The sequence below is a fragment of the Amblyomma americanum genome, chromosome 6 (genome assembly GCF_052857255.1).
Source record: "Amblyomma americanum isolate KBUSLIRL-KWMA chromosome 6, ASM5285725v1, whole genome shotgun sequence".
Classification (NCBI taxonomy): domain Eukaryota; kingdom Metazoa; phylum Arthropoda; class Arachnida; order Ixodida; family Ixodidae; genus Amblyomma; species Amblyomma americanum.
In genome coordinates, this window is record NC_135502.1 from 182,999,490 (window position 1) to 183,014,669 (window position 15,180).

The window sequence follows — 15,180 nt, forward strand, 5'->3', positions numbered from 1 at the left end:
GGCTATCCCCAGTTAAAGTTGGTGCGCCTACGTGCAGTGCCGGCTGACTGTCGTTTGACGGAAAAGTTTTTGCCTCGCTTCTCTGCTCGTAGTTGTAGTCTCTGCTGGCGCTTGCTGCGAGGCACATGCACACGCTGTCAGTTGTGACGGCGATTGCTGCGGGAATTCGGTAACTTTCGTGCGGTGAGCGCGCCCATCATTTCATTTCTTCGAGAGTTCCCAGCACGCCGGCTGGCTATCCCAAACGTTGGTGCGCGTGCGTGCTGTGCTGGCTGGCTGCCGTTTGACGGAAAAGTTTCTGCTTCGCTTCTCTGCTCGTAATATTAACCTGCTGGCTGCTTGCTGCAAGGTACATGCACACGCTGCCAGTTGTGACGGTGACTGCTGCTGAAATTCGGTAACTTTAGTCCTGTGAGCGCGCCCTTCATTTCATTTCTTCTAGAGTTCCCAGCCCGCCGGCTGGCTATCCCCAGTTAACGTTGGTGCGCGTGCGTGCTGTGCCGGCTGGCTGCCCTTTGACGAAAAAGTTTCTGCCTCGCTTCTCTGCTCGCAATAGTAGTCTCTGCTTGTGCTTGCTGCGAGGCACATGCACACGCTGTCAGTTGTGACGGCGACTGCTGCGGGAATTCGGTAACTTTCGTCCGGTGAGCGCGCCCTCCATTTTCATTTCTTCCAGAGTTCCCAGCACGTCAGCTGGCTATCAACAGTAAACGTTGGTGTGCGTGCGTGCTGTGCTGTCTGGCTGCCGTTTGACGAAAAAGTTTCTGCCTCGCTTCTCTTCTCGTAATAGTAGTCTCTGCTGGTGCTTGCTTAGAGGCACATGCACACGCTGTCAGTTGTGACGGCGACTTCTGCGGGAATTCGGTAACTTTCATCCAGTGAGCGCGCCCACCATTTCATTTCTTCGAGAGTCCCAGCACGCCAGCTGGCTATCCCAGTCAACGTTGGTGCGTGTGCGTGTTGTGCCGCCTGGCTGCCGTTTGACGGAAAAGTTTCTGCCTCGCTTCTCTGGTCGAAATAATAGTCTCTGCTGGTACTTGATGCTAGGCACTTGCACACGCTGTCAGTTGTGACGGCGACTGCTGCGGGAATTCGGTAACTTTCGTCAGGTGAGCGCGCCCTCCATTTCATTTCTTCTAGAGTTCCCATTACGCCGGCTGGCTAACCCCAGTTAACGTTGGTGCGCGTACGTGCTGTGCCGGCTGGCTGTCGATTGACGGAAAAGTTTCTGCCTCGCCTCTCTCTTCGTAAAAGTAGTCTCTGCTGGTCCTTGCTTCGAGGCACATGCACACGCTGTCAGTTGTGACGGCGACTGCGGCGGGAATTCGGTAACTTTCGTCCGGTGAGCGCGATCACCATTTCTTTTTTCGAGAGTTCCCAGCACGGCGGCTGGTTATCCCCAGTTAACGTTGGTGCGCGTGCGTGCTGTGCCGGCTGGCTGCCGTTTGATGAAAAAGTTTCTGCCTCGCTTCTCTGCTCGTAATAGTAGTCTCTGCTGGCTGCTTGCTGCGAGGCACATGCAAACGCAGGCAGTTGTGACGGCGACTGCTGCGGGAATTCGGTAACTTTCGTCCGGTGAGCGCGCCCACCATTTCATTTCTTCGAGATTTCCCAGCACGCCAGCTGGCTATCCCAATTAACGTTTGTGCGCGTGCGTACTGTGCCGGCTGGCTGCCGTTTGACGGAAATGCTTCTGCCTCGCTTCTCTGCTCGTAATAGTAATCTCTGCTGATGCTTGCTGCGAGGCAAATGCACACGCAGGCAGTTGTGACGGCGACTGCTGCGGGAATTCGGTAACTTTCGTCCGGTGAGCGCGCCCACCATTTCATTTCTTCGACAGTTCCCAGCACGCCGGCTGGCTATCCTCAGTTAACGTTGGTGCGCGTGCGTGCTGTGCCGGCTGGCTGCCGTTTGACGGAAAAGTTTCTGCCTCGCTTCTCTGCTCGTAATAGTAGTCTTTGCTTTCGCTTGCTGCGAGGCAAATGCACACGCTGTCAGTTGTGACGACGACTGCTGCGTGAATTCGGTAACTTTCGTCCGCTGAGCGCGCCCTCCATTTCATTTCTTGGAGGGTTCCCATTACGCCGGCTGGCTATCCCCAGTTAAAGTTGGTGCGCGTACGTGCAGTGCCGGCTGACTGTCGTTTGACGGAAAAGTTTTTGCCTCGCTTCTCTGCTCGTAGTTGTAGTCTCTGCTGGCGCTTGCTGCGAGGCACATGCACACGCTGTCAGTTGTGACGGCGATTGCTGCGGGAATTCGGTAACTTTCGTCCGGTGAGCGCGCCCATCATTTCATTTCTTCGAGAGTTCCCAGCACGCCGGCTGGCTATCCCAAACGTTGGTGCGCGTGCGTGCTGTGCTGGCTGGCTGCCGTTTGACGGAAAAGTTTCTGCCTCGCTTTTCTGCTCGTAATAGTAGTCTCCGCTGGTGCTTGCTGCGAGGCAAATGCACAAGCTGTCAGTTGTGACGGCGACTGCTGCGGGAATTCGGTAACTTTCGTCCGGTGAGCGCGCCCTCAATTTCATTTCTTCGAGAGTTCCCATTACGCCGCCTGGCTATCCCCAGTTAACGTTGGTGCGAATACGTGCTGTGCCGGCTGGCTGTCGTTTGACGGAAAAATTCCTGCCTCGCTTCTCTGCTCGTAATAGTAGTCTCTGCTGGTGCTTGCTGCGAGGCACATGCACACGCTGTCAGTTGTGACGGCGACTGCTGTGGGAATTCGATAACTTTCGTGCGGTGTGCGCGCCCACCATTTCATTTCTTCGAGAGTCCCAGCCCGACAGCTGACTATCCCCAGTTAACGTTGGCGCGTGAGCGTGCTGTGCCGGCTGGCTGCCATTTGACGGAAAAGTTTCTGCCTCGCTTCTCTGCTCGTAATAGTAGTCTCTGCTGTCTGCTTGCTCCGAGGCACATGCACACGCAGGCAGTTGTGACGGCGACTGCTGCGGGAATTCGGTAACTTTCGTCCGGTGAGCGCGCCCACCATTTCATTTCTTGGAGAGTTCCCAGCACGCCGGCTGGCTATCCCAGTTAACGGGTGTGCGCGTGCGTGCTGTGCCGGCTGGCTTCCGTTTGACGGAAATGTGTCTGCCTCGCTTCTCTGCTCGTAATAGTAGTCGCTGCTGATGCTTGCTGCGAGGCAAAATGCACACGCTGTCAGTTGTGATGGCGACTGCTGCGGGAATTCGGTAACTTTCGTCCGGTGAGCGCGCCCTCCATTTTCATTTCTTCCAGAGTTCCCAGCACGTCGGCTGGCTATCCCCAGTAAACGTTGGTGCGCGTGCGTGCTGTGCTGGCTGGCTGCCGTTTGACGAAAGAGTTTCTGCCTCGCTTCTCTGCTCGTAATAGTAGTCTCTGCTGGTGCTTGCTTAGAGGCCCATGCACACGCTGTCAGTTGTGACGGCGACTTCTGTGGTAATTCGGTAACTTTCGTCCGGTGAGCGCGCCCACCATTTCATTTCTTCGAGAGTCCCAGCACGCCAGCTGGCTATGCCAGTCAACGTTGGTGCGTGTGCGTGCTGTGCCGCCTGGCTGCCGTTTGACGTTAACGTTTCTGCCTCGCTTCTCTGCTGGAAATAATAGTCTCTGCTGGTACTTGATGCCTGGCACATGCACACGCTGTCAGTTGTGACCGCGACTGCTGCGGGAATTCGGTAACTTTCGTCAGGTGAGCGCACCCATCATTTCATTTCTACGAGAGTTCCCAGCACGCCGGCTGGCTATCCCCAGTTAACGTTGGTGCGCGTGCGTGCTGTGCCGGCTGGCTGCCGTTTGACGGAAAAGTTTCTGCCTCGCTTCTCTGCTCGTAATAGTAGTCTCTGCTGTCTGCTTGCTACGAGGCACATGCACACGCAGGCAGTTGTGACGGCGACTGCTGCGGGAATTCGGTAACTTTCGTCCGGTGAGCGCGCCCACCATTTCATTTCTTCGAGAGTCCCAGCCCGACAGCTGACTATCCCCAGTTAACGTTGGCGCGTGAGCGTGCTGTGCCGGCTGGCTGCCATTTGACGGAAAAGTTTCTGCCTCGCTTCTCTGCTCGTAATAGTAGTCTCTGCTGGCCGCTTGCTGCGAGGCACATGCACACGCAGGCAGTTCTGACGGCGACTGCTGCGGGACTTCGGTAAATTTCGTCCGGTGAGCGCGCCCACCATTTCATTTCTTCGAGAGTCCCTGCCCGACAGCTGACTATCCGCAGTTAACGTTGGCGCGTGAGCGTGCTGTGCCGGCTGGCTGCCATTTGACGGAAAAGTTTCTGCCTCGCTTCTCTGCTCGTAATAGTAGTCTCTGCTGGCTGCTTGCTGCGAGGCACATGCACACGCAGGCAGTTCTGACGGCGACTGCTGCGGGACTTCGGTAAATTTCGTCCGGTGAGCGCGCCCACCATTTCATTTCTTCGAGAGTTCCCAGCACGCCGGCTGGCTATCCCAGTTAACGTTTGCGCGCGTGCGTGCTGTGCCGGCTGGCTTCCGTTTGATAGAAATGTTTCTGCCTCACTTCTCTGCTCGTAATAGTAGTCTCTGCTGATGCTTGCTGCGAGGCAAATGCACACGCTGTCAGTTGTGACGGCGACTGCTGCGGGAATTCGGTAACCTTCGTCCGGTGAGCGCGCCCACCATTTCATTTCTTCGAGAGTCCCAGCCCGACAGCTGACTATCCCCAGTTAACGTTGGTGCGCGTGCGTGCTGTGCCGGCTGACTGCCGTTTGACGGAAAAGTTTCTGCATCGCTTCTCCGCTCGCAATTGTAGTCTCTGCTGGTGCTTGCTGCGAGGCACATGCACACGCTGTCAGTTGTGACGGCGACTGCTGCGGGAATTCGGTAACTTTCGTCCGGTGAGCGCGCCCACCATTTCATTTCTACGAGAGTTCCCAGCACGCCGGCTGGCTATCCCCAGTTAACGTTGGTGCGCGTGCGTGCTGTGCCGGCTGGCTGCCGTTTGACGGAAAAGTTTCTGCCTCGCTTCTCTGCTCGTAATAGTAGTCTCCGCTGGTGCTTGCTGCGAGGCAAATGCACACGCTGTCAGTTGTGACGGCGACTGCTGCGGGAATTCGGTAACTTTCGCCCGGTGAGCGCGCCCACCATTTCATTTCTTCGAGAGTCCCAGCCCGACAGCTGACTATCCCCAGTTAACGTTGGCGCGTGAGCGTGCTGTGCCGGCTGGCTGCCATTTGACGGAAAAGTTTCTGCCTCGCTTCTCTGCTCGTAATAGTAGTCTCTGCTGTCTGCTTGCTCCGAAGCACATGCACACGCAGGCAGTTGTGACGGCGACTTCTGTGGGAATTCGGTAACTTTCGTCCGGTGAGCGCGCCCAACATTTCATTTCTTCGAGAGTCCCAGCACGCCAGTTGGCTATCCCAGTCAACGTTGGTGCGTGTGCGTGCTGTGCCGCCTGGCTGCCGTTTGACGAAAACGTTTCTGCCTCGCTTCTCTGCTGGAAATAATAGTCTCTGCTGGTACTTGATGCTAGGCACATGCCTACGCTGCCAGTTGTGGCGGCGACTGCTGCGGGAATTCGGTAACTTTCGTCAGATGAGCGCGCCCATCATTTCATTTCTACGAGAGTTCCCAGCACGCCGGCTGGCTATCCCCAGTTAACGTTGGTGCGCGTGCGTGCTGTGCCGGCTGACTGCCGTTTGACGGAAAAGTTTCTGCCTCGATTCTCTGCTCGTAATAGTAGTCTCCGCTGGTGCTTGCTGCGAGGCAAATGCACACGCTCTCAGTTGTGACGGTTACTGCTGCGGGAATTCGGTAACTTTCGTCCGGTGAGCGCGCCCTCAATTTCATTTCTTCGAGAGTTCCCATTACGCCGGCTGGCTATCCCCAGTTAACGTTGGTGCGAGTACGTGCTGTGCCGGCTGGCGGTCGTTTGACGCAAAAGTTTCTGCCTCGCTTCTCTGCTCGTAATAGTAGTCTCTGCTGTCTGCTTGCTACGAGGCACATGCACACGCAGGCAGTTGTGACGGCGACTGCTGCGGGAATTCGGTAACTTTCGTCCGCTGAGCGCGCCCACCATTTCATTTCTTCGAGAGTACCTGCACGCCAGCTGACTATCCCCAGTTAACGTTGGTGCGCGTGCGTGCTGTGCCGGCTGACTGCCGTTTGACAGAAATGTTTTTGCCTCGCTTCTCTGCTCGTAATAGTAGCCTCTGCTGATGCTTGCTGCGAGGCAAATGCACACGCTGTCAGTTGTGACGGCGACTGCTGCGAGAATTCGGTAACTTTCGTCCGGTGAGCGCGCCCACCATTTCATTTCTTCGAGAGTCCCAGCCCGACAGCTGACAATCCCCAGTTAACGTTGGCACGTGAGCGTGCTGTGCCGGCTGGCTGCCATTTGACGGAAAAGTTTCTGCCTCGCTTCTCTGCTCGTAATAGTAGTCTCTGCTGGCTGCTTGCTGCGAGGCACATGCACACGCAGGCAGTTGTGACGGCGACTGCTGCGGGAATTCAATAAATTTCGTCCGGTGAGCGCACCCACCATTTCATTTCTTCGAGAGTTCACAGCACGCCGGTTGGCTATCCCAGTTGACGTTTGTGCGCGTCCGTGCTGTGCTGGCTCTCTGGCGTTTGGCGAATAGGTTTCTGCCTCGCTTCTCTGCTCGTAATAGTAGTCTCTGCTGGCTGCTTGCTGCGAGGCACATGCACACGCAGGTAGTTGTGACGGCGACTGCTGCGGGAATTCCGTAACTTTCGTCCGCTGAGCGCGCCCACCATTTCATTTCTACGAGAGTTCCAAGCACGCCGGCTGGCTATCCGCAGTTAACGTTGGTGCGCGTGCGTGCTGTGCCGGCTGGCTGCCGTTTGACGGAAAAGTTTCTGCGTCGCTTCTCTGCTCGTAATAATAGTCTCCGCTGGTGCTTGCTGCGAGGCAAATGCACACGCTGTCAGTTGTGACGGCGACTGCTGCGGGAATTCGGTAACTTTCGTCCGGTGAGCGCGCCCTCAATTTCATTTCTTCGAGAGTTCCCATTACGCCGCCTGGCTATCCCCAGTTAACGTTGGTGCGAGTACGTGCTGTGCCGGCTGGCTGTCGTTTGACGGAAAAGTTCCTGCCTCGCTTCTCTGCTCGTAATAGTAGTCTCTACTGGTGCTTGCTGCGAGGCACATGCACACGCTGTCAGTTGTGACGGCGACTGCTGCGGGAATTCGGTAACTTTCGTCAGGTGAGCGCGCCCATCATTTCATTTCTTCGAGAGTTCCCATTACGCCGCCTGGCTATCCCCAGTTAACGTTGGTGCGCGTGCGTGCTGTGCCGGCTGGCTGCCGTTTGACGGAAAAGTTTCTGCCTCGCTTCTCTGCTCGTAATAGTAGTCTCCGCTGGTGCTTGCTGCGAGTCAAATGCACACGCTCTCAGTTGTGACGGTTACTGCTGCGGGAATTCGGTAACTTTCGTCCGGTGAGAGCGCCCTCAATTTCATTTCTACGAGAGTTCCCAGCACGCCGGCTGGCTATCCCCAGTTAACGTTGGTGCGCGTGCGTGCTGTGCCGGCTGGCTGCCCTTTGACGAAAAAGTTTCTGCCTCGCTTCTCTGCTCGCAATAGTAGTGTCTGCTTGTGCTTGCTGCGAGGCACATGCACACGCTGCCAGTTGTGACGGTGACTGCTGCTGAAATTCGGTAACTTTCGTCCGGTGATCGCACCCTTCATTTCATTTCTTCTAGAGTTCCCAGCCCGCCGGCTGGCTATCCCCAGTTAACGTTGGTGCCCGTGCGTGCTGTGCCGGCTGGCTGCCCTTTGACGAAAAAGTTTCTGCCTCGCTTCTCTGCTCGCAATAGTAGTCTCTGCTTGTGCTTGCTGCGAGGCACATGCACACGCTGTCAGTTGTGATGGCGACTGCTGCGGGAATTCGGTAAATTTCGTCCGGTGAGCGCGCCCACCATTTCATTTCTTCGAGAGTTCCCAGCACGCCGGCTGGCTATCCCAGTTAACGTTAGTGCGCGTGCGTGCTGTGCCGGCGGGCTTCCGTTTGACAGAAATGTTTCTGCCTCGCTTCTTTGCTCGTAATAGTAGTCTCTGCTGATGCTTGCTGCGAGGCAAATGCACACGCTGTCAGTTGTGACGGCGACTGCTGCGGGAATTCGGTAACTTTCGTCCGGTGAGCGCGCCCACCATTTCATTTCTTCGAGAGTCCCAGCCCGACAGCTAACTATCCCCAGTTAACGTTGGTGCGTGAGCGTGCTGTGCCGGCTGCCTGCCATTTGACGGAAAAGTTTCTGCCTCGCTTCTCTGCTCGTAATAGTAGTCTCTGCTGGCTGCTTGCTGCGAGGCACATGCAAACGCAGGCAGTTGTGACGGCGACTGCTGCGGGAATTCGGTAACTTTCGTCCGGTGAGCGCGCCCACCATTTCATTTCTTCGAGATTTCCCAGCACGCCAGCTGGCTATCCTCAGTTAACGTTGGTGCGCGTGCGTGCTGTGCCGGCTGGCTGCCGTTTGACGGAAAAGTTTCTGCCTCGCTTCTCTGCTCGTAATAGTAGTCTTTGCTTTCGCTTGCTGCGAGGCAAATGCACACGCTGTCAGTTGTGACGACGACTGCTGCGTGAATTCGGTAACTTTCGTCCGCTGAGCGCGCCCGCCATTTCATTTCTTGGAGGGTTCCCATTACGCCGGCTGGCTATCCCCAGTTAAAGTTGGTGCGCGTACGTGCAGTGCCGGCTGACTGTCGTTTGACGGAAAAGTTTTTGCCTCGCTTCTCTGCTCGTAGTTGTAGTCTCTGCTGGCGCTTGCTGCGAGGCACATGCACACGCTGTCAGTTGTGACGGCGATTGCTGCGGGAATTCGGTAACTTTCGTGCGGTGAGCGCGCCCATCATTTCATTTCTTCGAGAGTTCCCAGCACGCCGGCTGGCTATCCCAAACGTTGGTGCGCGTGCGTGCTGTGCTGGCTGGCTGCCGTTTGACGGAAAAGTTTCTGCTTCGCTTCTCTGCTCGTAATATTAACCTGCTGGCTGCTTGCTGCAAGGTACATGCACACGCTGCCAGTTGTGACGGTGACTGCTGCTGAAATTCGGTAACTTTAGTCCTGTGAGCGCGCCCTTCATTTCATTTCTTCTAGAGTTCCCAGCCCGCCGGCTGGCTATCCCCAGTTAACGTTGGTGCGCGTGCGTGCTGTGCCGGCTGGCTGCCCTTTGACGAAAAAGTTTCTGCCTCGCTTCTCTGCTCGCAATAGTAGTCTCTGCTTGTGCTTGCTGCGAGGCACATGCACACGCTGTCAGTTGTGACGGCGACTGCTGCGGGAATTCGGTAACTTTCGTCCGGTGAGCGCGCCCTCCATTTTCATTTCTTCCAGAGTTCCCAGCACGTCAGCTGGCTATCAACAGTAAACGTTGGTGTGCGTGCGTGCTGTGCTGTCTGGCTGCCGTTTGACGAAAAAGTTTCTGCCTCGCTTCTCTTCTCGTAATAGTAGTCTCTGCTGGTGCTTGCTTAGAGGCACATGCACACGCTGTCAGTTGTGACGGCGACTTCTGCGGGAATTCGGTAACTTTCATCCAGTGAGCGCGCCCACCATTTCATTTCTTCGAGAGTCCCAGCACGCCAGCTGGCTATCCCAGTCAACGTTGGTGCGTGTGCGTGTTGTGCCGCCTGGCTGCCGTTTGACGGAAAAGTTTCTGCCTCGCTTCTCTGGTCGAAATAATAGTCTCTGGTGGTACTTGATGCTAGGCACTTGCACACGCTGTCAGTTGTGACGGCGACTGCTGCGGGAATTCGGTAACTTTCGTCAGGTGAGCGCGCCCTCCATTTCATTTCTTCTAGAGTTCCCATTACGCCGGCTGGCTAACCCCAGTTAACGTTGGTGCGCGTACGTGCTGTGCCGGCTGGCTGTCGATTGACGGAAAAGTTTCTGCCTCGCCTCTCTCTTCGTAAAAGTAGTCTCTGCTGGTCCTTGCTTCGAGGCACATGCACACGCTGTCAGTTGTGACGGCGACTGCGGCGGGAATTCGGTAACTTTCGTCCGGTGAGCGCGATCACCATTTCTTTTTTCGAGAGTTCCCAGCACGGCGGCTGGTTATCCCCAGTTAACGTTGGTGCGCGTGCGTGCTGTGCCGGCTGGCTGCCGTTTGATGAAAAAGTTTCTGCCTCGCTTCTCTGCTCGTAATAGTAGTCTCTGCTGGCTGCTTGCTGCGAGGCACATGCAAACGCAGGCAGTTGTGACGGCGACTGCTGCGGGAATTCGGTAACTTTCGTCCGGTGAGCGCGCCCACCATTTCATTTCTTCGAGATTTCCCAGCACGCCAGCTGGCTATCCCAATTAACGTTTGTGCGCGTGCGTACTGTGCCGGCTGGCTGCCGTTTGACGGAAATGCTTCTGCCTCGCTTCTCTGCTCGTAATAGTAATCTCTGCTGATGCTTGCTGCGAGGCAAATGCACACGCTGTCAGTTGTGACGGCGACTGCTGCGGGAATTCGGTAACTTTCTTCCGGCGAGCGCGCCCATCATTTCATTTCTTCGAGAGTCCCAGCCCGACAGCTGACTATCCCCAGTAAACGTTGGTTCGTGAGCGTGCTGTGCCGGCTGGCTGCCATTTGACGGAAAAGTTTCTGCCTCGCTTCTCTGCTCGTAATAGTAATCTCTGCTGATGCTTGCTGCGAGGCAAATGCACACGCAGGCAGTTGTGACGGCGACTGCTGCGGGAATTCGGTAACTTTCGTCCGGTGAGCGCGCCCACCATTTCATTTCTTCGACAGTTCCCAGCACGCCGGCTGGCTATCCTCAGTTAACGTTGGTGCGCGTGCGTGCTGTGCCGGCTGGCTGCCGTTTGACGGAAAAGTTTCTGCCTCGCTTCTCTGCTCGTAATAGTAGTCTTTGTTTTCGCTTGCTGCGAGGCAAATGCACACGCTGTCAGTTGTGACGACGACTGCTGCGTGAATTCGGTAACTTTCGTCCGCTGAGCGCGCCCTCCATTTCATTTCTTGGAGGGTTCCCATTACGCCGGCTGGCTATCCCCAGTTAAAGTTGGTGCGCGTACGTGCAGTGCCGGCTGACTGTCGTTTGACGGAAAAGTTTTTGCCTCGCTTCTCTGCTCGTAGTTGTAGTCTCTGCTGGCGCTTGCTGCGAGGCACATGCACACGCTGTCAGTTGTGACGGCGATTGCTGCGGGAATTCGGTAACTTTCGTCCGGTGAGCGCGCCCATCATTTCATTTCTTCGAGAGTTCCCAGCACGCCGGCTGGCTATCCCAAACGTTGGTGCGCGTGCGTGCTGTGCTGGCTGGCTGCCGTTTGACGGAAAAGTTTCTGCTTCGCTTCTCTGCTCGTAATATTAACCTGCTGGCTGCTTGCTGCGAGGTACATGCACACGCTGCCAGTTGTGACGGTGACTGCTGCTGAAATTCGGTAACTTTAGTTCGGTGAGCGCGCCCTTCATTTCATTTCTTCTAGAGTTCCCAGCCCGCCGGCTGGCTATCCCCAGTTAACGTTGGTGCGCGTGCGTGCTGTGCCGGCTGGCTGTCCTTTGACGAAAAAGTTTCTACCTCGCTTCTCTGCTCGCAATAGTAGTCTCTGCTTGTGCTTGCTGCGAGGCACATGCACACGCTGTCAGTTGTGACGGCGACTGCTGCGGGAATTCGGTAACTTTCGTCCGGTGAGCGCGCCCTCCATTTTCATTTCTTCCAGAGTTCCCAGCACGTCGGCTGGCTATCAACAGTAAACGTTGGTGTGCGTGCGTGCTGTGCTGTCTGGCTGCCGTTTGACGAAAAAGTTTCTGCCTCGCTTCTCTTCTCGTAATAGTAGTCTCTGCTGGTGCTTGCTTAGAGGCACATGCACACGCTGTCAGTTGTGACGGCGACTTCTGCGGGAATTCGGTAACTTTCGTCCAGTGAGCGCGCCCACCATTTCATTTCTTCGAGAGTCCCAGCACGCCAGCTGGCTATCCCAGTCAACGTTGGTGCGTGTGCGTGTTGTGCCGCCTGGCTGCCGTTTGACGGAAAAGTTTCTGCCTCGCTTCTCTGGTCGAAATAATAGTCTCTGCTGGTACTTGATGCTAGGCACTTGCACACGCTGTCAGTTGTGACGGCGACTGCTGCGGGAATTCGGTAACTTTCGTCAGGTGAGCGCGCCCTCCATTTCATTTCTTCTAGAGTTCCCATTACGCCGGCTGGCTAACCCCAGTTAACGTTGGTGCGCGTACGTGCTGTGCCAGCTGGCTGTCGATTGACGGAAAAGTTTCTGCCTCGCCTCTCTCTTCGTAAAAGTAGTCTCTGCTGGTCCTTGCTTCGAGGCACATGCACACGCTGTCAGTTGTGACGGCGACTGCGGCGGGAATTCGGTAACTTTCGTCCGGTGAGCGCGATCACCATTTCTTTTTTCGAGAGTTCTCAGCACGGCGGCTGGTTATCCCCAGTTAACGTTGGTGCGCGTGCGTGCTGTGCCGGCTGGCTGCCGTTTGATGAAAAAGTTTCTGCCTCGCTTCTCTGCTCGTAATAGTAGTCTCTGCTGGCTGCTTGCTGCGAGGCACATGCAAACGCAGGCAGTTGTGACGGCGACTGCTGCGGGAATTCGGTAACTTTCGTCCGGTGAGCGCGCCCACCATTTCATTTCTTCGAGATTTCCCAGCACTCCAGCTGGCTATCCCAATTAACGTTTGTGCGCGTGCGTACTGTGCCGGCTGGCTGCCGTTTGACGGAAATGCTTCTGCCTCGCTTCTCTGCTCGTAATAGTAATCTCTGCTGATGCTTGCTGCGAGGCAAATGCACACGCTGTCAGTTGTGACGGCGACTGCTGCGGGAATTCGGTAACTTTCTTCCGGCGAGCGCGCCCACCATTTCATTTCTTCGAGAGTCCCAGCCCGACAGCTGACTATCCCCAGTAAACGTTGGTTCGTGAGCGTGCTGTGCCGGCTGGCTGCCATTTGACGGAAAAGTTTCTGCCTCGCTTCTCTGCTCGTAATAGTAATCTCTGCTGATGCTTGCTGCGAGGCAAATGCACACGCAGGCAGTTGTGACGGCGACTGCTGCGGGAATTCGGTAACTTTCGTCCGGTAAGCGCGCCCACCATTTCATTTCTTTTAGAGTTCCCAGCACGCCGGCTGGCTATCCTCAGTTAACGTTGGTGCGCGTGCGTGCTGTGCCGGCTGGCTGCCGTTTGACGGAAAAGTTTCTGCCTCGCTCCTCTGCTCGTAATAGTAGTCTTTGCTTTCGCTTGCTGCGAGGCAAATGCACACGCTGTCAGTTGTGACGACGACTGCTGCGTGAATTCGGTAACTTTCGTCCGCTGAGCGCGCCCTCCATTTCATTTCTTCGAGGGTTCCCATTACGCCGGCTGGCTATCCCCAGTTAAAGTTGGTGCGCGTACGTGCAGTGCCGGCTGACTGGCGTTTGATGGAAAAGTTTTTGCCTCGCTTCTCTGCTCGTAGTTGTAGTCTCTGCTGGCGCTTGCTGCGAGGCACATGCACACGCTGTCAGTTGTGACCGCGATTGCTGCGGGAATTCGGTAACTTTCGTCCGGTGAGCGCGCCCATTATTTCATTTCTTCGAGAGTTCCCAGCACGCCGGCTGGCTATCCCAAACGTTGGTGCGCGTGCGTGCTGTGCTGGCTGGCTGCCGTTTGACGGAAAAGTTTCTGCCTCGCTTCTCTGCTCGTAATATTAACCTGCTGGCTGCTTGCTGCGAGGTACATGCACACGCTGCCAGTTGTGACGGTGACTGCTGCTGAAATTCGGTAACTTTAGTCCGGTGAGGGCGCCCTTCATTTCATTTCTTCTAGAGTTCCCAGCCCGCCGGCTTGCTATCCCCAGTTAACGTTGGTGCGCGTGCGTGCTGTGCCGGCTGGCTGCCCTTTGACGAAAAAGTTTCTGCCTCGCTTCTCTGCTCGCAATAGTAGTCTCTGCTTGTGCTTGCTGCGAGGCACATGCACACGCTGTCAGTTGTGATGGCGACTGCTGCGGGAATTCGGTAACTTTCGTCCGGTGAGCGCGCCCTCCATTTTCATTTCTTCCAGAGTTCCCAGCACGTCGGCTGGCTATCCCAGTCAACGATTGAGCGTGTGCGTGTTGTGCCGCCTGGCTGCCGTTTGACGGAAAAGTTTCCGCCTCGCTTCTCTGCTCGAAATAATAGTCTCTCCTGGTACTTGATGCTAGGCACATGCACACGCTGTCAGTTGTGACGGCGACTGCGGCGGGAATTCGGTAACTTTCGTCCGGTGAGCGCGCTCACCATTTCTTTTTTCGAGAGTTGCCAGCACGGCGGCTGGTTATCCCCTGTTAACGTTGGTGCGCGTGCGTGCTGTGCCGGCTGGCTGCCGTTTGACGAAAAAGTTTCTGCCTCGCTTCTCTGCTCGTAATAGTAGTCTCTGCTGGCGCTTGCTTAGAGGAACATGCACACGCAGTCAGTTGTGTCGGCGACCGCTGCCGAAATTCGGTAACTTTCGTCCGGTGACCGCGCCCACCCTTTCATTTCTTAGAGAGTTCCCAGCACGTCGGCTGGCTATCCTCAGTAAACGTTGGTGCGCGTCCGTGCTGTGCTGGCTGGCTGCCGTTTGGCGAAAAAGTTTCTGCCTCGCTTCTCTGTTCGTAATAGTAGTCTCTGCTGGCTGCTTGCTGCGAGGCACATGCACACGCAGGTAGTTGTGACGGCGACTGCTGCGGGAATTCGGTAACTTTCGTCCGGTGAGCGCGCCCACCATTTCATTTCTACGAGAGTTCCCAGCACGCCGGCTGGCTATCCCCAGTTAACGTTGGTGCGCGTGCGTACTGTGCCGGCTGGCTGCCGTTTGACGGAAAAGTTTCTGCCTCGCTTCTCTGCTCGTAATAGTAGTCTCCGCTGGTGCTTGCTGCGAGGCAAATGCACACGCTGTCAGTTGTGACGGCGACTGCTGCGGGAATTCGGTAACTTTCGTCCGGTGAGCGCGCCCTCAATTTCATTTCTTCGAGAGTCCCAGCACGCCAGCTGACTATCCCAGTCAACGTTGGTGCGCGTGCGTGCTGTGCCGACTGACTGCCGTATGACGGAAAAGTTTCTGCATCGCTTTTCTGCTCGCTATTGTAGTCTCTGCTGGTGCTTGCTGCGAGGCACATGCACACGCTGTCAGTTGTGACGGCGACTCCTGCGGGAATTCGGTAACTTTCGTCCGGTGAGCGCGCCCTCCATTTTGATTTCTTCCAGAGTTCCCAGCACGTCGGCTGGTTATCCCCAGTAAACGTTGGTGTGCGTGCGTGCTGTGCTGTCTGGCTGCCGTTTGACGAAAAAGTTTCTGC